Source organism: Mastacembelus armatus, chromosome 11, assembly GCF_900324485.2.
Source record: "Mastacembelus armatus chromosome 11, fMasArm1.2, whole genome shotgun sequence".
Classification (NCBI taxonomy): Eukaryota; Metazoa; Chordata; class Actinopteri; order Synbranchiformes; family Mastacembelidae; genus Mastacembelus; species Mastacembelus armatus.
The window spans coordinates 1,422,023-1,445,384 of NC_046643.1; the positions used below are offsets into that span (position 1 = coordinate 1,422,023).

At 39.0% G+C, this 23,362-nt stretch overlaps 1 protein-coding gene across 1 annotated transcript in view; it reads right to left on the reverse strand.

Moving 5' to 3' along the window:
• The window catches only part of gatad2b (GATA zinc finger domain containing 2B), a 65,109-nt gene extending 52,339 nt beyond the window's left edge, over nt 1-12,770 (reverse strand). The window contains exon 1 of the mRNA XM_026300572.1: nt 12,628-12,770. The gene's annotated coding sequence lies outside the window, so the exon portion shown is untranslated. The remainder of the gene's footprint in view (nt 1-12,627) is intronic.
• Nucleotides 12,771-23,362: the final 10,592 nt, after the last annotated feature.

Below are 23,362 nucleotides of genomic sequence, written 5' to 3' on the forward strand. Positions count from 1 at the left end.
AGTGCATTTGGTTATTGAAATATATTAATTATGGCAATGGATGGAAATTTTATCTATATTAATTTTCGTATTTATTTGTATGTTAAAATAATTGCTTTATTTTCTTAAAGTACCATCATTATCCTCACAGACATGTGGACTCCAAGGACCCCAAATGTCTTCTTTTTGTGAGTAGGTCACACCGTTCAGAAGAGGAGATGGGAGAGAGACATTTGGCTATGTGGCTTGTGCAGGCAGCCTGACCCTCCAGAGATCTTAAAGGAATTGGTGTCATGGGTGCAGTGTGAAAACTGCAGCAAATGGTTTCACGCTATTTGTGTCGGCTGGGAGGAGGAGGAGCTGGATGAAGATTATTGGCGCTACTGGTGCCAAGACATTTAAACTTTTTTTTTTTAATTTAATAAATTGTTCTTTTTTATAAATAAATCATATGTTCCCCATTCGTTTGTCAAGAGACTTGGGTTTTAAACACGTTTTAATCCGGTCCTTATATTTACAGTCACATTGCAAATATTGTTTGCGATTGCTGTTTCTCGGCCCTTCCTAGTAAGTGTGTGATCATATAATTTATATATTTTATATGTTGTATAAATTATTTAAGAAGTGATTTAAATAAAGAAAATTTTAACAGAACAAACAGTTGAAATCAACACGCTTTCAATGCACAGCATGCAATCTTATTTTGAAGGGCAGTAACTTGCAGCCGGATGTGTTGATAGTATTGTGGTAAACTCAGTCGGGTGAGGAACAAGCTAAAACCCTGCAAAATCAGCAGGACAAAGTGGATACAGTGAGCAGACGTGGGTGGTCGGAATTGGACAATAGTAGCGCACGGCTAAAACAACCGCTGTAGGGCACTTTTCTTACCTCTGGTAACAACAAATGTTACGTAAACGATTAAAACCATATATGGTTAGAAATACTAACTAAGAAATACTTTAATTATATGCTACTAACTCAGCTGGAAACATTATGTGATCAAATATATTAGTATTTAAAGTAAAAATGTTACAGAATGTTAGCTAAAAAGTGGCTGGAATTGGACACACCAAACCTTAGTATACAAAACCTAGTATGCGAGGTGAGTAGTATGTTCCAATTGGTAGTATGCAAAACAGTAACTAGGCGAAAAGTACTACTTCCGCCCAAATTCTGTAGTATGCATACGATGGACACTTTGCTATCCCATGAGGCCGCGGGATGTCATATGCATTTTTTTATTTTTTTTTAAGTGTAGCCCAGGGGAAAACGTTCTTCACGGTTAAATTGTACTTGTTTAGCATAATCTAAATAAATGCCTAACAGCTTTTTAAAAACAGAGACCTTCATTGTTAAGCAGTTTAATGAAAATTTAACGTAATTTAAAGAATTGCCGTATAAATGACATGTGACAACATCAACATGGCAGATGTAGTACGTCCGAATTCCATTCATACTACCCTTATTCACACTACATAGAACGTACTGTTTTAACGGTCGGGACGTAGTTACATACTTACTCAAATGGTAGTACCTACTAGCTAGATAGTATGCGATTTCGGACACAGCCCTGGACTTTTTACTGTGAGCTCCACTGGTTCTCTCGGTGACACGCATAGCAACCATAGTGAATGGAAACTGTCCACCTGTTTGTCCACCAATATCGTTCACATTTACAGAGTGACCTGGGATAAAGTCAACTTCCCAGCCTGAATCAATGGTGTGAGCTTTACTGTATCTCCCATATGCTCTACAAAGTCAACAATACCCCTCACTGAAATCAACTGGATTTTCTCCCCGGACAATTTCCCGCTGTGGCTGCATGCGTTTAAAACAACAACTTTAGACTATCTCTGAACGTGATTCTCATAACATTTTCCAGAGTTTGTATGTGAAAACAAAAATTTTATTCAAGCCGACTCCAACCTACATTCAGAGTAATGTGTGTGTGTAATATTTTCACTGTCTGCAAGATATTGACTGGCTATAAAAAAAACAAACAAACAAAAAAAAAAAACTGTGTACTATATAGGCTATGGCTGTATAACTTACTTTATCCAAAATTATTCAAAACAACAATGCTGATCAGTGTAAATTCTAACCTCAGAAATTATATGAATGAACACTGTCTAAAAACTAAAACTGTCATGAAACAATCACACAAGAAGAAGATATAGAAGAAGATATACTCTGTTACAGTTCTTGGAGCTAAAGAAACACTGATTTATATGGCAGTGATACTTTGTGGAGCCTGTATTCTCACATCTGACTTTTCACCGTGGCAACTGGTGTCTTAAAGCACAAAGACCCCTGCATCCCTCTTTCATTTACACACACACAAACACAGGTTCTCCTGTGTCAACCCAAGCAGTGACTGTACAGTTCTGTATCTCTATAGATGTTCATAACATCTCCATTTTACAGTCAGATTATTCCTTTATCCTCAATTTGTTAAACCAGCAAAATCCCAGTGGTCTCCCAAGCTGACCATTCCCTAAATTCCCCATGTGATTCAACTTGCTCAGAGTTCACATAAATAAATAAATGAATAAATAAATAAATACATACTGATAAATGATTTTCTCCAAGTGTTCCTGTTTTAGTTCACTTTAGCCACTATCAATGTTGACAGTCTCAGACATGAGAGAAACCAACTGAACACTTTTTAACAATGTTTTATTTATTTCAGTATTTTTTTTATGCAGCAATGTGGGTCACCACTATCAGGGTTAGAGGGATCTTCTGGAGCCTATCCCGGCTCTTTTCGGTTATAAGGCAGGGGTACACACTGGACAGGTCAAGCCCCTTAAATACGCCTGGATAAACCCTGACAGCGATCCACAGGCTCGTGATGTCTCAGATATTAGCTATGTCTAGCAAATCTGACAGTTCTGCATCTTGCTCTCATGTACTTGGGTGAATAAATGACACAAAATTAATGTATATAATGTATAAAGAATTTATTATCTATGGCCTCAAAAAAACAGAAAGTTCCATTCATTTAAAAAAAAAAAGTTCTATGAAATGTATGTCACAATATACATGTTTACTATTTGATGAAAACTACAATTTTTGAATACTGCTAGTTTATTTTTCACAAGGATCAAGTGACTGCTTATAATGTGAACTTAATGAGATGTACCTACTGAGAATTATCACACAACTGTAGAGCACTTTAAGCCTTTTTTCGCAAGTTGTGTTTGTACTGAGCACATATTCTGCTTCTACTTAAAAAGAAGGTAAAAGCTACATATTCTGATAAAGACACTACACATTAACTCTCAAGCACCAACTTTCAGGCAGAGAGCCAGAGGCAAGGTGGTGAATATACGGAGCAGCTAAAGACACCAGAGTGAATCCATTTATGATATTATAATGGTTAGATGTATGATTTTCCTAATATGGAAGGTCAAAATATCTGCTGTGAAAAAAGCCAAACATTGTACAAAAGTAAAAAGAAATAATATTTGATGAGAGCTACAACAAAATGTTTACATGTTTTGTCAATGAATAAAATCTGGAGGATAATGTGAAAGAGATGACAGAAACTAACAGTGCATCAAACTCTGACTTACGACAATACCAGGATAAATACCTCAATACCAATCATGAAACACTACCATAAAAAAAAAACTAAACCATCAAGAAAAGTAATGAATTTATAGATGACAGTACATGGGATTCAGTAACCCTAAAAGAAGTCAGCATGTCTGTTGGCGAGGTGCTTTGCCAAGTTGGACGTGTTAGTTCCGTTGGTTTGACACATCTTTGCAGAGTCCATGGGCTTGTCTTGACTGTCGACTACATACGTGAAATAATGGCAAATTTCACCTTGTGCATCTGCATTGTTAACAAGCTGTATACAGTCTAGGTATCGTTAAGGACATCATGATACGATACATACCTTGACACATGGGTCACAATACGAATATACCTCAATATAATGTGGTATGGTACGATACGATTCAATTCAATATGATACAATATGTAATGCTATATATTGCAATACTCAACATTCAATACTCAAAATTTTAAAATAATGCATCAGTGTCCTTACATCTAAATTTACTATAACATGAAAAACTTGCCTTAGACCTCAGCTCATGCACTGAAGATTACAGTCAGTTGTGTTCAGGTCTTTTGTTACTGAACTAAAATGTAGAATTTGGTCCATAAACAACAAAAAGGGCATCCAGTTTCCCTTACTGGACTCACGGCTTACAATCTGGCAACTTCAAATAAATTAAGATACATAGACACAGTGTACCCCCGCAAAGTCACAGTTCAGGGTTCGCGGATTTTTCCTTACAACCTAACTGTTCTCGGAAACCCCCAATTTCGCAGAAACCGCAAATATCCTCCGCAATTTCTTATGGCTTTTTTCATGGCAATATATAATTTTTCAAGCGTTTTAACGCTACATTATTAAGAACATGTTATATGGTGCGTGGGGTGAGGTGAAGAATCAAGCAGCACCCAATTGCAAGACAGTCTTTTTATTTATTAATTCCTGGACACACCAGGCTCAGGCACCATGGAGAACACTCTGACACAAGCACTATAGCAGCTGTCAAGATACTCCACCACTCGGCGTCGAAACAAAATAAACTACTAACTGTCCACAAGACACTCGGCGTACAAATTAAACTCTCTCCTGCTCCAACTCAGGCACCACATTAACATTATGTTAATGCTCCAGCAAGGAACAAAGGAAACTGAGACGTATTTATAGACTAAAACAAAAGACTACTAGAAAGCAGGTGACACTAATTCAAATAATGGAACATAAAGCTATGACTAACATAGGTGACCAGGAAACTCTGAAACCAAAATAAAAGTCCAAAACCATAAATTCATAATTTTTCCATCATAACAGAATATAATTTACTAATTAATGTCATATGGTAAGTTTAAAATGCGGTTTTCCACATTTCACGGGTGCTATAGGAATGTGACCCCTGTGAATTTCAGGGGGTTTATGTAGAATAGAACACTAGATAAAATGATAGATAGATGCTTGATTCATCCCCCATGAGGGAAATTCAGATTGTCCAGCAGCTCTTATATTTACTTTACACAAAAATTTTACTTTATGCAATATCAACATTATATTAAACAGCAGCAGCTCAAGAGAAAAAACAACATTTCCCACTATGTTAATATAAACAAAATTCATGTACTTTTTACAAAGTTTTTGTGTTAATGGGGCTGGGTAGCAAGGGTTTGCTACATGGAACTAGTTAGTATGGTGGATAGCTATTGTGCTATTTGACTTGGTGCCCGTAGAGTGTAGCTAATTCTGTTAGCTTGGGTAGGTAACCACAGTGGTTGTTGTGTGAGGCCAGCTAACATGGTCTCTCCAAGCCTGCTCTGTGGGGAAGAGTAGGCTGTCAGACAGACACGGTTCCTGGTAGTGTCCAGTGACTGAGGTGTTAGCTTGTTCAGTACACAGTTGTGCTAGGCAGTCGCATTGGCAGTCAGGAAAGAAAGAAGCTTTTTGTGTAAAGCGTGAAGAGGATTTTAAATGATGACTGATGCTGCTTCAACCGGTTCTATAGAGGAGTAATGGGCTCCACCTTGGCACAAGCACCCTGACTGGAAGCCAGTACTGGAGTAATTATATAGAGGCTTCTGAAGATAACGCTGAGGGAGCAGTCCCCATAGTGAGACACTGAAACAAATGTGGTTCCATCATGTTCACCATTTGCCTGAAGCCTGGATTTTCAACAACACTATAAGGGCGCAGATCTTCGGGGATAAAAAAACGCAACTCCGAATCTGTAATCTTTTGTGCATGAGCTGAGGTAGATGTTAACCAGTAGGTGGCGTTTGCCTCAGCTCCACTTTTCAGCTTGGTGTCTTTGTAGGTGAACCTGTATGTTGGTTGTGCTGCCTGAATGCTGCATTGGAGCTTGCTAGTGCTTGCAAATGACTTTGTAAATGTCGTTACACTCGTCTTTAACTTTAAAGCCAAAATACAGCCAAAAATGTACCTTTTTTTCAACCTTTTAAAGACAAAGGTGTTGCTAAAGTCTTCAACATTTTATTCATTCACTTGCTTCTCTTCTGGTCTGAAAAGACACTTTGCACACTGCACAAGAAGGAATGATATTGTTCATTTGAATTGCAATGACCTCATTCAGTTCTTTGCATTTTGATTTAGTGCTACATTTTTAAGCACATTACTTTTTCTTTGGACCACAGATATCTAACATTTCCTAGTCAACAACTGAAAAATGTAAGAATTCCTGACTAGATTACAGAATGTGCAGATCAGCTTTGCATTTTTGAATATTGAAACTTGGGTGAAAATCCTAATCCAAAATCTTGGGCTTTTTGTGTCTCTGTACTCTCAACACAATGAATTATGAAATGAATAGAAATGAATAACAGCACACATGTCCAGACAGTCCATCCTCCAAGACACTGTGGTGCACTCAGATGTTCGCAGAAGCAGTTGTGTAAAAAGTGAAAACAAAAAAACAAACTTGGAAAGGAGGCTCCAGATGCTTTTTGATGGTCTGACGCACTTGGATTTAAGCACACAGAGGGGCCAACTCTGGCTGTTTTGTTAGTTTCTTCTAGGTAGCCAAGGATATACCAATCATTCAAAGTTAGATTTTTTGGAAACAAAAGACTTAAGCACTTCTGGGAAGATTTAATCCTAAAATACACAAATTTGCAAAAGACAAAACTGCTAATTCTTGCTCCCACCATTATGTTCACTTCTGAAATTTAATGCAATAATTATCATCATGTCTGGTATACACCTCTTTACAGTATCTGTAGATGGGGCCCTATCACAAGTCATTTTCTATAAGGAAACAGAAACCATTCCTGGTGTAAGGTGTACTGATTACATGAAACCACATGTACTGTCACCCACCTAACACATTCTGCCATTGTCCTGTGTGTTTTCAACAAATGTTTTCCTTTTGGAGCAGTGCTATGTGTCCAACATGTCAGACAGTGTTTTACCTGTACCCTCGGGTGCCTCTAGACTGAGCAGAGTCTACACTAACCTTTCAGTGAATAATAACCTTCTAAGGACACCGTAGACTGAGCAACCACATGATCAGAAAAATCACCTGCTCCCTGCACTGATCAACTGGGATGAAAACCTACTAACTCTTGAGTAATAAAGGCAAATTTCTAGGGGCTGAATACTGCTTCAATGATATTTAATAAACTGTAATGATGCCTTTAAGATATTGGACAGTAGTACTGTCAGGTGTGACACATCCATGATGTGCATCCTGTTTGCTACAATTATCCTTGTGTCAAATTGAACTGATTGAACATAAGTTTCGACAGACCACATGTTAACCCTCCGGGGTCTAAGGGTGTTTTGGGGCCCTGGACAAGTTTTGACATGCCCTGACATTTGTGCTTTTTTCAGTAGCTTTTAAACATATTAATGGCTAAAGTCTGATAAGACTGTAATCAGCACAAACTGGGCTACAATAATATGTAAGCAGCAACTTTATACATGATTGTGTTTTTGACAAAAAAGCATTTATGCATGGTTAGTGAAAAACTAACATTTTTATGTCACTAAAACATTAGTTCACAAGACGTTTGAGAACTGCATCTTGTAGCCTAGAGTGTTTGATTTAAAATGATGTAAAAAAAAAAATCTTGTTCACTCATTCACAGAAAACAATACACTGATTTAAATTTTCACTTTTTGTTTAGAAAAGACATAAGAAGACGTGCCTGATTATGAATAATCATGTCATTTACCTGAGAAGACAAAGACCTTCATAATGAGCTGCATAATGAGCCCCAGGAATGTGGCTGAGAGGGAATTACTGCAATGCAATGCAATGCAATGCAGATGCAAATGTTTGTCATCTGAGTCGTGTTTTTCCTCTGATGAGAAAGTAAACTCTTTGTCGCTGTCCGGAACCATCCAAAATGCTTCTTCACCCGTGCAGCATGCCATCATCCAAACACACACAAAAAGTGAGTAAATTCTACGATGAAGCTTGAAGTTTTATGCCATTTCTCGCGGGTTTGTACATAATTGCCTGGCTCACCTCAGATTATTTCCATATGAACAGGGCGCTCAGTGCGAGGCGGGATCACATTAGCTATAATGAGGTGAGACAGGAGAAACCGTACTGCTCCTTACTTTCATACGGATTACATAAAAAGAGATTGTTTTCGACTTGAACTGTTTCATTTAAAATAAGACATTTCAAGCTTTCTATTTATATATTTCTAATGTCTTTGAGCCAAGTATTCGCTGAGATTCAGGTTGTTTTATTTACGTGTCTGTGAAGAGAGGTGACAGAGACAGAGAAGACAGAGCGCACCCTGTCTGCTTTGTTCATTTTACAAATGCACAGCATTTGGTTGTTATTATGATTATATACAAATAAAACTAGACCCTTTACAGATTTGAATGATATATTGCTCATATCTATATGATCAAAACTAACAGTAATTTAAGTTTGTTTCGGCATTATCAGGAGAAGATGCCACAAAATGTGTCGGCGTGTTCGTCGACCCCTGAGGGTTAAGCCAAAAACCACGCCATGAAGTCAAAGGAATTCTCTATAGGTCTCCACAATAAAACTACAATAAGGTAAATTGTGTTGAAGGGTGAATTCAGCTAAATATAGGGAGGTCCTTAAAGAAAATCTTCTCCAGAGTGCAGAGACCTGACATGGGTGATGGTTGTACATGAAGCATCCAGCTAAGGGAGCTCTAGGCCTTGGCCTTGGCCAGAGGACAAGTCTCTGATTGACATGTTACCACTTCCTGCTACTATTCAAAATGTGATAATATGGACCTAAAATAATGGAAATCACCATTGGGAAAATTTCTTTTGAATTTTTAGTTTGGGTCTTGCCCCAGCCTCCAACTTGTATGGGAATGAGTTTACTGAAACAAGTCACCAAGTGGGCACTGTCATGCTTATTTATTTCCGTGCATGGCCTAAACTTAAACCCCATAAATATTTGTTAAGAGGTCTGAAGATGCCAGTTCACAGATGCTTCCCATAGAATCTGATGGAACTGGAGAGGATCTGCAAGGAAGCTTTGGATATACTGCCCAAATTCATGTGAAGAGACTTACCTATGAAAAACAAAGTTTTAATTGCTGATAAAGAAGCTTCTATGAACTACTGGATTAAGGTTTGAAAACTTTTGTAAAGGAGAAATTTCAATTTTCGATTTTTAATAAATTTGTAGTTCATTTGGACTCAGCCTCAAACACACCATCCTTCTGCCACAAATGATATACACCAAATGAGGATTAATACGCCGCTGAAATTAGCCCTCCAACATTAGCTCATTACAGTAACCAATTAGGGTTGCAACAATTATCTATTTTAATAATCAATTAATTGGTCGATGATATTTTAAATTAGTCTGATTTTTACCAAAGAACATAGAGAGGTCTGTTTTCAATAGTTTACCATCAAAATATGAACCTTAAACAACAAGTTTGCCACACATAATAAAAGAAAAAGAAATTATTTTTATGTGTGATAACCTTTGAACAGAACTTTAATTTTATTACATTAAAAAGCCACTTGTTTACTAGAAATTCACACTTAAATCAAAAGTGACTGGCACATTAACCCTAATGAAGCAACATGAGACAGCTGAGGTCTTTCAGCATCTGCTGGATGATGCTGGGCATGTTTTATGAGTCTTTGGTAGCCAGTGCCATCCTTTATACTGCTGGGGCAGTAGACTGAGGGTGAGGGATGCCAACAGACTCAATAAACTCATCTGCATCTGCCATGTTGTGGGAGAAGACAGCAAAGTCAGAGAGGAGAATGTTGTATAACATAACATCAGTGTTGGACAAGTCTTCCCATCCTTTCTATGATGTGCTGCTCAGCCACAGAAGCACATTCAACCAGAGACTCATTCCCCCACAATGCAACACAGAGCGCCACAGGAATTCATTCCTGCCGGTGGCCATCAACCTGGTCAACTCCTCCCTCTGAAAATTAAACTGACTATTATTAAGGCTGTATATAACTTCAATCTTGTTCACGTCTAGATGGCCTGGGATGGAGTCAAATCCCCAGCTTGAATCAATGTTTCAGTTCACCCCTTGAATGAGCTCTGTGGCTCTATGTGTTAAAGTGACATCTCTGGACTATCTCTGGACTATCAACATTGTACAGAGTTTTTATGTGAAAACAGAAACATTTAATCCATGCTGACTCCAACCTGCATCAGTCATCAGAACACTGGTGTGTGTGTGGCGTTTTCACTGTCAGGTTGGCAGGCACGGCACCTAAAATCAAATGTACCAGTCCAATCATTGTGGACTGACATTAGCTAAAACAGAAGTCTGTCTCCTCAGTGAGATGCACAAGTTACTGTGTCGATTTTCTAAACATTTGACTGGATGACTGATTATCTGACTGATTATCTGATCTGAAAAACTAGACCAAGAACACACCACCACTATCCACATAATGTAACAATTTTTTAATTGTGGAAAACATGACTTTCACTCTTCTCTACTACTGCCATTTCCATCTCTTTAGCTGCTCATCATGTCACCATGTGTCGCTGCAGCGACATCACTAGATTCAACTAATCCATATATACATTCGCTGCCAAATATTTTAATAATCGATTTCTATCAATAATATTGATTAGTTGTTACAGCCCGGAAGTAAATAACAATGCAAACAATATTTTTCCACAAGTAACATGTTTATGTGTGTAAAATGGCCTCTTGATATCCTGCTCACAATTTTTTAATAACGAAATTTCAGGCTTCCTTATCAAAATGTTCATCTCTGTTAAATTCAGATGACTGCTCAGTATCCAAATTTTTTAAAATCCAATTATCAACATTAATGTCCTCCTTAAAAATTGATCATCAGAGCAGCTATATTAAAAAAAGAGGCTTGTAACCCAGCCATACTTATAAACAGTGGTTTGATAACGCTTTATCAATACTGTTTGATAAGCAAGGTAACAAGAGCATGTCAGAAAGCATCAATACTGACAGATTTATATCAGTAGTTTTTTGACAGGGCCTGAGCCAGTGATAAGGAAGCTCTACAGCATAAAAATCAAAAGTACAACAGCGACTGTCTTATGAACAAAATTAATTAAAATCTCTCTGATTTCACCCAAGAATAACAAAATGAAGGCTTAAACCCTAATGCCATTAAATGAATATTCATGAAAAATGACAATACAGTTCTATAAATGTACAGTAAAAAGCTGTCATGACAGTATGATAGTCTTCATCTGCTACTGGGGCTGCCAGGGGACTCAGAGCTGAAAATAGGAAGAGGAAGGACTCTATCATTGACAGGACTGTAGTTCATTCAAACTGTTCAACGGCAGGGACCTTTCATTCATACAGACCCACTATCACTATGTGAGTGGAGGGCTGAGTGTATCAAGGTCTGCCAACTTTTATCTCACAATCACAGGCTGCAGGACATCCATGCTCATTTCATCACTTCTGTGAATGTAGCATGATGTCCTAAAGAGGAGACATGACTATAAAGACTATTTCAAATTGGTCCACCGATGAAGACAATGAACGGGATGAAGGTGACAAAGCTGCCATTTGTTAACTTTGCATTTTTTTGTGAGAGAAATGTGAGTTTCCTTAGCCAAACATCTTCATCTGAGCTCTTAATATGGGAAGCCCTTTTCTTTGTAACTGAGAAGGATTACACTAGCATGATTTGACTACACACCACTTAACCACTCAAAGACTGTACATATGTTCATGAACTATACAGTAGAATCGCAGAGACGGTGGCAACAGTCATGTGTGATTCAATCTGCATGTGACTCATGTAAATCTGGAGGTGCAGTGCAGCAGCAGACACGACATGAGGTCCTGTGTACTGCAGAATAATAGGCAGCACACATTAAATATTGATTCCCGTTTGGTCTCTAACGTCATCTAGACATCCACCTCCGTTAATCCGCCGCTTAGGAAACAATCAGCCACTCGACCTGAATAACGCCTTATGGTAACATGTTGGTTATGCTGTCAGGCGCCAGGCAGCCATTTAGGTGCATATGGAGCCAGTTGACTCTCTACGTAAATGGCTGATGCATTTCGAATTTTTCTTCCTAATTGCTGAAAGCCATCTGCAGCTCCGGCCTCCACCGAGCGCCTTTGAATTCGCCATTCTCATAGCTTTCCCCCAATAAAACCCTAGAAACATCTCATCTCATCCTGGTGCTCTTTAAATCAGCATTAACAAGTATTTAGGGGAGACTGGGTCTTTCTTCAGTCTGAGGTAACCCCTAGAGACTCTGGATCAAACAATGAAACGGTTTGGAGGCATTCCGCACAACGTTTCCATCACAATGTAATTACCACATCTCCGTTAACTGCTCGGTTATTACCGAAACACAGCCCGCAGCGTGGGGTTTCTAAACCCATAAACGTTTTGCTGTGAGTCCATACCTTTAAACGTAACGTTAAATGAACACTTCGAGGCGACGGCTGCTTGTCGCCAAATTGTCAGCCTGCATCAATAAATAGCGAAGTAAAGTCGCTCTATTGTCTATCAACATATTCACCGGTAGCAGAACACAACGACTAGCCGTCCTGCGGCCACATGAATCCTGCCGCTACTATTTCAAAACATCCCCGGTTAGAGCTAGGCCTCGAGCACATCCTGGGACTCACCTGTATCTAGTTGCGCCTCACTGTGTTCCGTCTCCGGGTTCACGGTCCGGTCCTGACGCGCTAAAGCGGCTCCTCACCAGCAGTCCCCGGCACCGGCAGGCAGCACTGAGCCGCTGATTGGGCCTCAGCAGACGCTCACTCTCTCGGTGCAGCCAGACAGACAGCTCATTGGCCACGCAGTCACTCCATGAAGCAAAGAGAAACAGCTGATTGGCTGTTCGTTTCCCCAGCAGACCCAAACAGACAGCTGATTGGTCGCCCAGATTTTATTACGGGAGGTACACAGACAGCTGATTGGTCGTTAGTTTCCGCGGCGGAGCGAGAGAGAGACGTGATTGGCTGGTATTACTGTTGTTGTCTCTGTCTGGACTGAGAGCCATGTTAACGCAAACGGGGCTAGAAAACAATGTATTGGTTTACGTTCAACGAAGTAACGGGGTGAGAGACGCAGCTTATACGCATTTACCTTTGACTTCTCAAGGATTAAGAGATATCTGATCTTTGCATTTTTTTGCGGAGAAAACCGATTTCTTGTTCTACCGGTCTTCTCTGCACTCGTGTAGTTTTATGACAAAGACCCAAACACAGCAAACAGCAGTGTGGATCTGGACGATTAAAACAAGATTACTACTATCAAACTAATGCAGTCTGACCCAACCTTCTGACATAGAAAAGTCTTGAGCCTGCAGCGTTATGATGTGCTACAGTTCAAATAGCTATATATGTCAGCAATAGTATAGGAATGTGACACCTCATTCTCTGCATGGATGCAAGTCAATCCATTATTCTGCATCATTCTCTCTGATTCAGGTCTTTGTGAACATAGTACGGAGGATGGAAACAACTTGGCCCACAGTTAATCAGTTCGATGTTCTCAGTGGTCGTATACCTATTAGCTGTTATAGCCTGTCATTAAAAGACAGACAAGAATTCGTGTCTAGAGACGCGGAAATGATAAAAATAGAATTATCCATTTGAGATTTGCTGAACATAGCTGTTGCTCTCTTTGAAGGGGCCACCACCATACGATACCAGTGGACTTGCTGACCTAGTTTGCATAGTGAAATGGTAAATAATTTATCACCAATTTAACATAGAATTATTTTTGAATTCCAGTTTTGCATGTGAGACATACTGTATGTCAGCTAGGTGAGTTCCAGCAGCACGCTGCTGTCTAATATTTCCACTGTGTGGTAAACGAGAGTGGAAACTGCAGGAAGTGCTGGCAGCAGGATGTAATACACGTTTTAACATCATTGGTTACTGGCTGTAGACAATGAATTTAGTGAGATGTTGGTAGATGCTGTTCGCATTACCACGGACTACCATGGAGATTGCGCCCCCTAGTGGCCTCATATATTTAAACTTCACTTACAACACAGGTATACAGTCTGTATCAATACTGCTTTGTATGAGAATAAAATATGAAAAACACAATACAATAAAGCAGTCTGCACAGTCTTTTGAACAAGTGTATTTGAAAACATGTAAAATGCAGTGATTGATAATAGAATAAGGAACCAGTCTACTAATAATGCTTTTTATTTTCATGCAGAGTAGAACAGAGGAGCCTAGACAGCTTCCACCAACAGGTGATTCCAGACAGTGGCACCACAATACTGAACCCATTTGCTAATGCTTTATAGATTTGTTACACCTGGCAGCTGTTTAAAGTCCCCCAGTAGTGCTGCCACCTGGCTGCTCTTTTTGTCCTATAAAACTCAGTCTTGATAAGAATCCTCAGAATGTGAGGTGTACATTGGGATCTTGCTGATTAGTCCTGATGGATTTTTCATTTCATACTGTATGTCTGTGTGTACTTGATGTTGTTTGTGTAAACAGTAGTCGGCTCTAATTGAATTGTAATTGAAGGCCCACCCAGCTGCTTTACGTTGACATTCAGTAAGAAGAATCTCACCTCTTCCAAGTGGGCTAATCATTGCTAGTTATATTGATGTAACATTTGTGTAGCTCCTGTGGGATCATCTGCCCAACCACACACAGACACAGACTCACACAGACCACTGCACTGATTGTTAAAAATGTCTTTTATTAACCCTAAAATAGTCTCTTGCTGCCCCATTTTCTCCCTCTCTCTTTTCCTAGCTGGCACAGCTCAGCAATACAGCCTGTTTTTTTTTCTTCTTTTTTTAAAACCCATCCTGTCCCGCTGCTTGACATACAGTGTTGAGGATCTGGATCACTTTTTGAGCAAACAGTTGCTTTCCCAAGAGGTGTTGAACCAACTCCTCTTGTTGAATAGATCTTGTTTATTGAGATGATGCCAGCTACAGGACAGTTCAGGGGGTGGGGGAACAGAAACAACAGCAAAGAACAGCTGCAGTAATGCATATACAATATGAACAATAACAATGCCTATACTATGTCAGCAATACGATGTGAGACATTATTATTGTCAGTGATAACCGTGCCATACAATATTGTTAATAACCGAGGTGGAAAGAAACAAATTGCACTTACTTGCGTTACTGTAGGCTAATTGAGTAGTTTTTTGTGTACTTTTTAAAGTAGTTTTTTAAATCTGTAATCACTTTTACTTATGTGTGTTTTGTTTGAAGCATACGGTGGCCGACAAGGGCAAACGCGCTGCAAAAGAGAAACGCGCTCCAAAGAGAAACGCTGCAAAAGAGAAACGCGCTGCAAAAGAGAGAACACAACGGAAGTGTGCCAGGCCGATAGGGGGACCCCGAACTCAGGGGTGCTATGAACAAAGAACTTTTACAGAGGCGAGAGAGACACATGTAGCGATATAAGTCACGTCTCATTTTGGACGCTGCGTAATGACGCAGGTTATAGTGTTGAATTACAACAGAATGAGCGACCTCTGATGATTGTTCTCATGTGCTAATATGTTCTAACAATGTTCTGTTACATTTGTTTACTTGATCAAAAGTGTCATACAACGTTGGGAGACGTGGGGGGGGGGGGGGGGGGGGGGGGGGGGGGGGGGGGGGGGGGGGGGGGGGGGGGGGGGGGGGGGGGGGGGGGGGGGGGGGGGGGGGGGGGGGGGGGGGGGGGGGATCTGAAGGTGCGTTGTCTTGTTCAGGGTGTTCTTTGGGGAGTCGGTAGGGTGAGAGGGAGATGGGTCAGGGAGGAGAGAAGTATGTGGAGGGAAGAGAGGGAGGGTGAGAGAGAGCTGTTCGGTGAGGGGAGTTAGCGTGGCTACGGCTGAAACAGAAGCAGTACGTTTTACATTTATTATTTTTTAAACACTTGGCCGTCATGTTTTACAGTATTATAAAAGTTGTGTTGTAAAAGATGACGGCCAAGTGTTAAGTGATAAATGGAAAACGCACCTTCAGACCCCCCCCCCCGTCTCCCAACGTTGTATGACACTTTTCATCAAGTAAACAAATGTAACAGAACATTGTTAGAACATATTAGCACATGAGAACAATCATCAGAGGTCGCTCATTCTGTTGCAATTCAACACTATAACCGACGTCGTTACGCAGCCTCCAAAATGAGACGTGACTTATATCACTACATGTGTCTCTCTCGCCTCTGTAAAAGTTCTTTGTTCATAGCACCCCTGAGTTCGGGGTCCCCCTATCGGCCTGGCGCTTTTCCGTTGTGTTCTCTTTTGCAGCGTTTCTCTTTTGCAGCGCGTTTGCCCTTGTCGGTCACCGTGGAAGTATTGTACTTTGCTACATTTTAAATCATATTCGTTATTGAGTAAAATAAATAAATAAATAAATAGATATAACGCAACGGGGAAGGAAATAAATCGCACCCCCGGAAACCACAGCACTGATTGATTGATGGGCGTGGAGAACAAACCCGCTAAACTCACAAGAACGATGGAGACGAATAAAACAGATGCCAGTGATGCAGACCCAGCTGAAAGCGAAATGCCGTCAAACTCTTATGAAGCAAACCCCTGGCCATATTTAAGCGACCACTTTGATTTCAAATGCAAGAAAGGCAACAGCTTTATTATGCAGTGTAAGCTGTGTTTGCCAAAGTCGACTGAACTGGCAGCTTATAAAAACTCGACATCAAACCTGCGCAAGTATCTTGCGGTCAGTTAATATTACTTGTATCTTTAGTTTACATAATTGTTGTACTGTTGGGTTGCATTAGTGTGTGACATTGTTAATGTTGTTTAGCACGAGGGTCAGTAATTAACAGGGACAACGCACAGTTGAACTAGCTCTAATTCCAGTGTCACGATTTAAGTGTCATATGAAATGAATGAAAAGTGTTGTATTTTAGACTAGATCTGCTGATGTTGCATTAGATTTAAGCATTACTATATAACATTAGTCAGTGTGTTACCCGTAGAAGACAGTGCTCACTGCTCAGCACTCTTCCAGTCTGCAGGAGCAGAGAGCAGTGCAGGGACATAGACAGAGAGCTATAGTGCGAGGACAGGGACAGCAACACAGCAAAAATACTTAAGGAGATAAAGGTTCCACAACCAGGACTAGGCCTTCATTAAATTAGGATATTTAAGCAACTTTTATTAAATGTCTTAGGAAAAAAAATGCACTGGCAAAACTACTTCAAAACTACTGAACTATCCCTTTTAATATGAATGAATATGACAGAATTTAGAATAGACGTGTTAATATAGCCACGATTTTTCATAGTCTTGTTCATATCTAAAGGTTCAGTGAGCAAGAATTGTGTATTATGACAAAATGTTATGTGTGTAGAAACAAACGTGTGCCACAGGCAAAGGTCGGCAATCTCATGATTAACTTCATTTGTGAGGGTCTTCATCCATGTTCTTTGGTTGAACAACCTGCTTTTAAAGAACTTTTACTTACACTGAATCCTCAATGCAAGGTCATATCCAGACCCACTCTACGGACCAGCATTGATGGAGCTGCCAATCAGTTGAAAAAGACTTTGTTGTCACACCTCAGTAAAGTCAGCTATGTTGCCAACACTACTTATTGCTGGACTGCACACCAGCAGTTCACATAGGGGTGACACCTCATTGGATAGATGAGGAAACCTTGGAGAGGATATCTGCCGCAGTTGCTTGTATGAGATTGAAAGGGTAACACACCTTTGATGTCCTGGCAGGCGCTCTTGATGACATTCATTGCCAATATAGAAAAAGGGGAAAAGTGGTAAGAACCACAACAGACAGCAGCTCAAACTTCATCAAGGCATTCAGTGTGTTGGGAGCAAAGCCAGACTGAGGAAGCAGAGTCAGAATCAGATGAGGACTCTTCTGAAGAGACCAAAGCTGATTACCTGGACACATTCAGCATCCTCGAACACGACAGCAGGTCTTGAGTACCAGTTTCCTCCACATCAAAGGTGTGCATGCCACCTGTTAAATTTAGTTGCCACAACAGATGCTGCCTTGGCAGAAAAGAACAATGACACATACAAACGGCTATCACGTGCAGCCTTTGGGAAATGGCCGGCAATGTGGTACAAGTCAGGTCGGTCATACATGGCAGCAGAAATTTTTGAAGAGAAATGCAAGCTCCAGCTCATCCTGCCAAATCAGACCAGGTGGAACTCTACATACAGAGCTGTAGATAGAATCATAAGGATCATACAAGAGAATGGCGAAGACGCAATCAGAAATGTCTGAGGAAAGTGAAAAGAAAGGTTTTTTTTTTTTTAAATATAATTTCATTTTTTATATAATATAATTTCAAGTATGAAATGACACAAATGAGAATATTTTCCTGAAGTTAACCTGCTTATTTCTTTTTTTTTTATACTTGTGTAAAATAGTCGAAATACATTTCCATACTTGGCTACACATTCCACACCTTTTCCTGCAAAAAATTAGTTGCATATGTTTTTTATGTCCTACAGACTGAGTCCAGTTGAGTTCCAAGTTGTTTTAAGCTGGAGTATTCACTGAGTACTACACTGTGATGAAACCTGTTGTGAAGGCATTGAACCTTCTTCAGTCTGAGACCAACACACACGTGGGGTGGCTTCTGCCGGTGATCTTCCAGTTACAAGCAAAACTCAGCAGACTGGAGACATCCTCCAAGATGTGTCTGCCCCTTATCAGAGCAGTTCAGGATGGTGTCCAAAAGTGCTTTGGTGAGATGATGCACGACCCTGAACTGATTGCTGCAGCAATCCTTCTGCCAAAGTTCAAGAACACCTGGACTGAGAGGGCTGAAATCATAGAATCAAGTATGATTTCATTGTTTTATATCATAGTGTAATCAGTTGTTAGTTATCAGTCTCAGTTTTGTCTACTTTGTTACTACTCCAATGAAGGAGCAGAACCATCTCAAGGAGGATCAGAAGAAATGGACAGCATGTGAGTTAAATATGAGTGTCACTGCAAAGGGTCTGAATACTTATGACCATGTGATATTTCAGTTTTTCTTTTTTAATAAATTTGCAAAAATTTCTACATTTCTGTATTTTTCTGTCAAGATGGGGTGCTGAGTGTACATTAATGAGAAATAAAATGAACTTTTTTGATTTTGGCAAATGGCTGCAATGACACAAAGAGTGAAAAATTTAAAGGGGTCTGAATACTTTCCATACCCACTGTATATGAGGCAACACCTTGACCAGATGGCAGAGGCAGTGGTGAAGCAAGTCGGGCCACATTCATCAGATGAAGAAGATTTCTTCTCCTCAATGAAGTCCAAAAGGTCACAAGATACAGGGGAGCTGGATCAAATAAAATGATCTGTTGAACACATTTCCACACATCAAAAAGCTTTCTCTTAAACTCAACACTGGTCTTTCTGCCTCAGCGCCTATGAGTGTCTCTTCAGCATTGCTGGACTATTGTTCACTGCAAAACGAGCAAGGATGACCTCTTCTAACTTTGAAAACCAACTGCTGCTCAAACTTAACAGAAAGTTAAAGTAGAAGATGTATAGATGAATATAGGATGAATGGAGTAAGGATGGACACACAAATAAACTGAATATACAGAAGGGCAGGGCTATTAAAAAAAAGTCAAGTACTTGAAGGTCCCTGACCCAATTTAAATTTGAAGTTTTGTAGTACGACTGTTGTTTGTGTTTAAGAAAAGGCTGTTCTACTGAATGCACAGTTTATGCCATATTAAATGGTTGTTTTGTTTAAAATGTTTTATGGGATGATCTGCACTAAAATTACTCATAGCTCCCTAAATATTTTAAATGGTTTTTATTTTTATTTTTTTATTAAAGTTTGTTATTGCACTTTAATTTGTAAAGGTGTTCCTTCAATTAAAAACAACTAGTTTCAGATTTATATCCTTGTCTTTTTTGAACTATACTAGAATCCCCACCCCACCCCTGCTGTTATAAAAAGTAACTCAGTAACTTTTACTCTGAGTAAATGTTTAATGAGCCACTTTTTACTTTTTAGACTGGTAACTTTACTTGTACTTAAGTAAAATTTCACTGAAGTAACAGTACTTTTACTTGAGGGAAACATTTTATTACTATTTCCACCTCTGGTTATATCTTCATCCATCGTCTCCCTTTGTCTTAAAAAAAAATTCTTCCTGGTACAGGCAGATTGGAGGAAATGCCTGAATTCTATGGCTTTAGGCTGTCTCTCTTCATGTTACCATGCTGACTCTGTGATTTTGGAATCTGCGCTCTGTAGGGGGAAAACCATCTTGTTCTTGTCACTGCAGATAGTTCTGTGGCTGCATGATTGGACTTGCTGTCATGCTGCATGGGACTGTGTGGTGGATAAAAATCTAAAGAATAAACTTTTATAGAGAGAGAGAGAAAAGAGACTGATATCTACAACAAAGCAATTATCCCAAGCGTATTTATAATCCACTATGTAGCCTACTACTTCAACAAAAAGACCAGCTGAAGCTTTTGAAATGATCATCAGATTGAAAATCCCAACTCACAAACAGGACTGTTAGCTGGTTTGCAAGCTTTTTCTGCAAAAGCATGAGTTTAGGGTTAAATATATAAGTTATATATATGATCTGTTGGTCAATCTGAGAAACCTGAGTGCACCACAGCTTTGGTGAGAAAGAATTCACCTAGAAAGGCTGATCTAGCACAGGACTAACTGAGCTAACATTGTCAGTGCTAACAATATTATAATAGACAGAGAAACATGAATTCAGCATAATGTTTTTATTTGGTTGTAAGGAATGTTGAAAAGTACTGAAGAAAGGGTTCAGACAGACAGAGCAGCCTGCTGGCACAGAGGCCAAGCTGGTGGTAGCAGTTCATTAGAATTCAGTTATATTAGCTCCACAGTTTCCATATCTTGTTACTGGTGCTGGCCTGTAAAAACCAATACAACTTAAAACTTACAACAAAAGCCCATATATTAAATAAATAAATGCTATGAAAGGGCCAGTTCAAGCAAATAAAAAAGTCACTTAATAGAAGCAAAAGAATAAAACAACTGCTGCTGAGTATCTTACGGAGCTGCTTAAGTATCAGGTGGAAATAATTTTTTTAGACTTTGTTTTACTACATTAATAACGCTAATTAGCCACTTGCTAAATGTGTCCCATTACAATCCATTTCTTGTTGTCACATTTTGTCCAGGTAGGCTATTTTGCTGGCTCCCTTCATTTCAACAAGACGAAAATGGAATTTAACACTCGCAGATTGATGTTAAACTGGCTTTGTGTTTCTTTAATCATATATTCGGTTTCATACTAGCCAACTTAGCTGGAAGTGGCCCTCATTAGCTACCATTTAGGATGTGATGGAAGTGAATGTGTCCTGCGTGCTGTGTTCAAGTGCTCAGTAAAGCTAATGTAATGCACACTATGCAAATCTTTTTGCGAGGTAATGCAAAAAGTATTGTGATTGAATGCAAAACTATTGCGAGGGAACGAAAAACAAACTCTAAAAAAGTCATTTCCACCTGATACTTAAGGGGCTCCGCAGTATCTCAAATACAATAAAAATACATATCTTTGAATGTTTTAAATTGATCCAATGTAACATTTGTTACAGTTTCCAAAATGCTACAACAGAAAGTAACAGGAGCACATGTAGAGATTAGTGAGTGAACTGACTAAATTTACATTACCCACCATTACCACTGCTCATGGTAAAAACTATGGCCAAGGTGCAAGGCCAGGGCCTCAGTCACAACAGGTTAAATCTTTAGGTCTGCAGCTGGCTACATATAGTAGTTCAGTGGGAAGCTTAGAGAACAGAGTAACACTTAACAACTTTAAAGCATTATTTCCTCTTGATACTATTAGGCAGTTTTTACTTTCCTACATTTTTTTTCTTCTAGTAGCTGGCTCCTTTGGACAGAATGTGAATTTGGGTTTAAAAAATGTACTGTTTCTGGAAAACTCATATCACTTGCTCAAAGGCCATTGCAAGGTAATTCTTACATTCATTCATGTCATCCTTACATGTAAAATAATAACAACAACAATAATAAACTTTCAAAAAAAGCAAATATATGTTTTGGCAACATTTTCCTGTCCATAGCAGGAAGAACAAAAGACTCAGGCAAAGAAAATGAATTATTCCAAATAAAAGCAATGAATGCTTACCATTCCAAAAACTAGTTTAACCACTACACACTTCACACTACAAGAACACATTGACTTTTTAGGTCTTTCATATCAAATACAATTTTTTGGTTAACAGTATTTAGATGTGTAAGAAATGAGAAGCTAGTACAAGCCCTAATCTCTATACTGGTCTGCTTTGAGTAAATCCTTTATCTCTCATAAAGTGTTGTGGTAAACTCTGAGGAGAATAAAGGCTTGAGGCAACACAAACTTTTTGGTCCATAATGTATGAGTTTCTTCAGTCATGAATTAAGAGGCAAAATCCTGATTCAATACACATTTTCATGTAAAATCCATCTATAATCACAATGCCCTTTCTGGGCAAATATATATTTTTTTGTAATTAGCTGGACTTTAAATTCTGTTGTGTTATTTGGTAAACAATATGGATCACCAAAACCAACAGTTTGAATCTAAATTTATGATTTCTTCTTAGAACTGCTGCACTCAGGGTTCCTCTAGGCATTTTATCTCACTTATCTCAATGTTTCTGTGCTTTGGTTATAAGGACATGTAAAGGTAAACACTATGAATGTAAAAAATGTAAAGGTATTTGGATACATATTTCTTCAAAATAGCTAAATATTTGGCAAGAATTCAACTACTTAAAAAAGAAGTATTGCTTATAGTATTGACAGAAAGTGTATTTTAAAATATCTGACATCTTCATTTGGTCACTCTTCAAAAGGTAAAAATTCAAATAAAAGTTCAGTTCCATATTTAAAGGGTACACCTGAAACAATATCCAAACTAAAGCAAAGTAACTTAAAAAAAGACAATAAAATCATGAGCAAATTCTTTTTGGTTTTGTTTAAGTTAAAGCACTTTACAGTCAGGTAACCCTTTTCAAATAGGAACAGTCCAAAGTTTTAATTAAATGTAGTCTCTATTAAGAAACTTTTAAAAGAAAATAAAGACAGTCATAAAATGTTTACATCTTTGGGTATCATTCAGCTTTGAATGATAGAAGAACTTTTTGGTGGGCTGACAAGGTCCATGCATTCAGGCAGGTATCACTTTAAAAACCTTTTAGCCATCAACTCAATGTCGTTGAGGTCCCAGGGTAACCTATTTGGCATCTAGAGACTTAACTTGGCAGCATAGTCTAAAACAATCTTTTTCTGTCTTAGCTGCAATATGCCACCAGGTTTGTGCAGATCAGACAAGTGTCCAGTCCATCTGAGCTTCATAGAAAATTTTGAACTTTTGGTTTCCAAAGCACTTTTCTGTCCATATTTTCCATGAGCTACATCCACT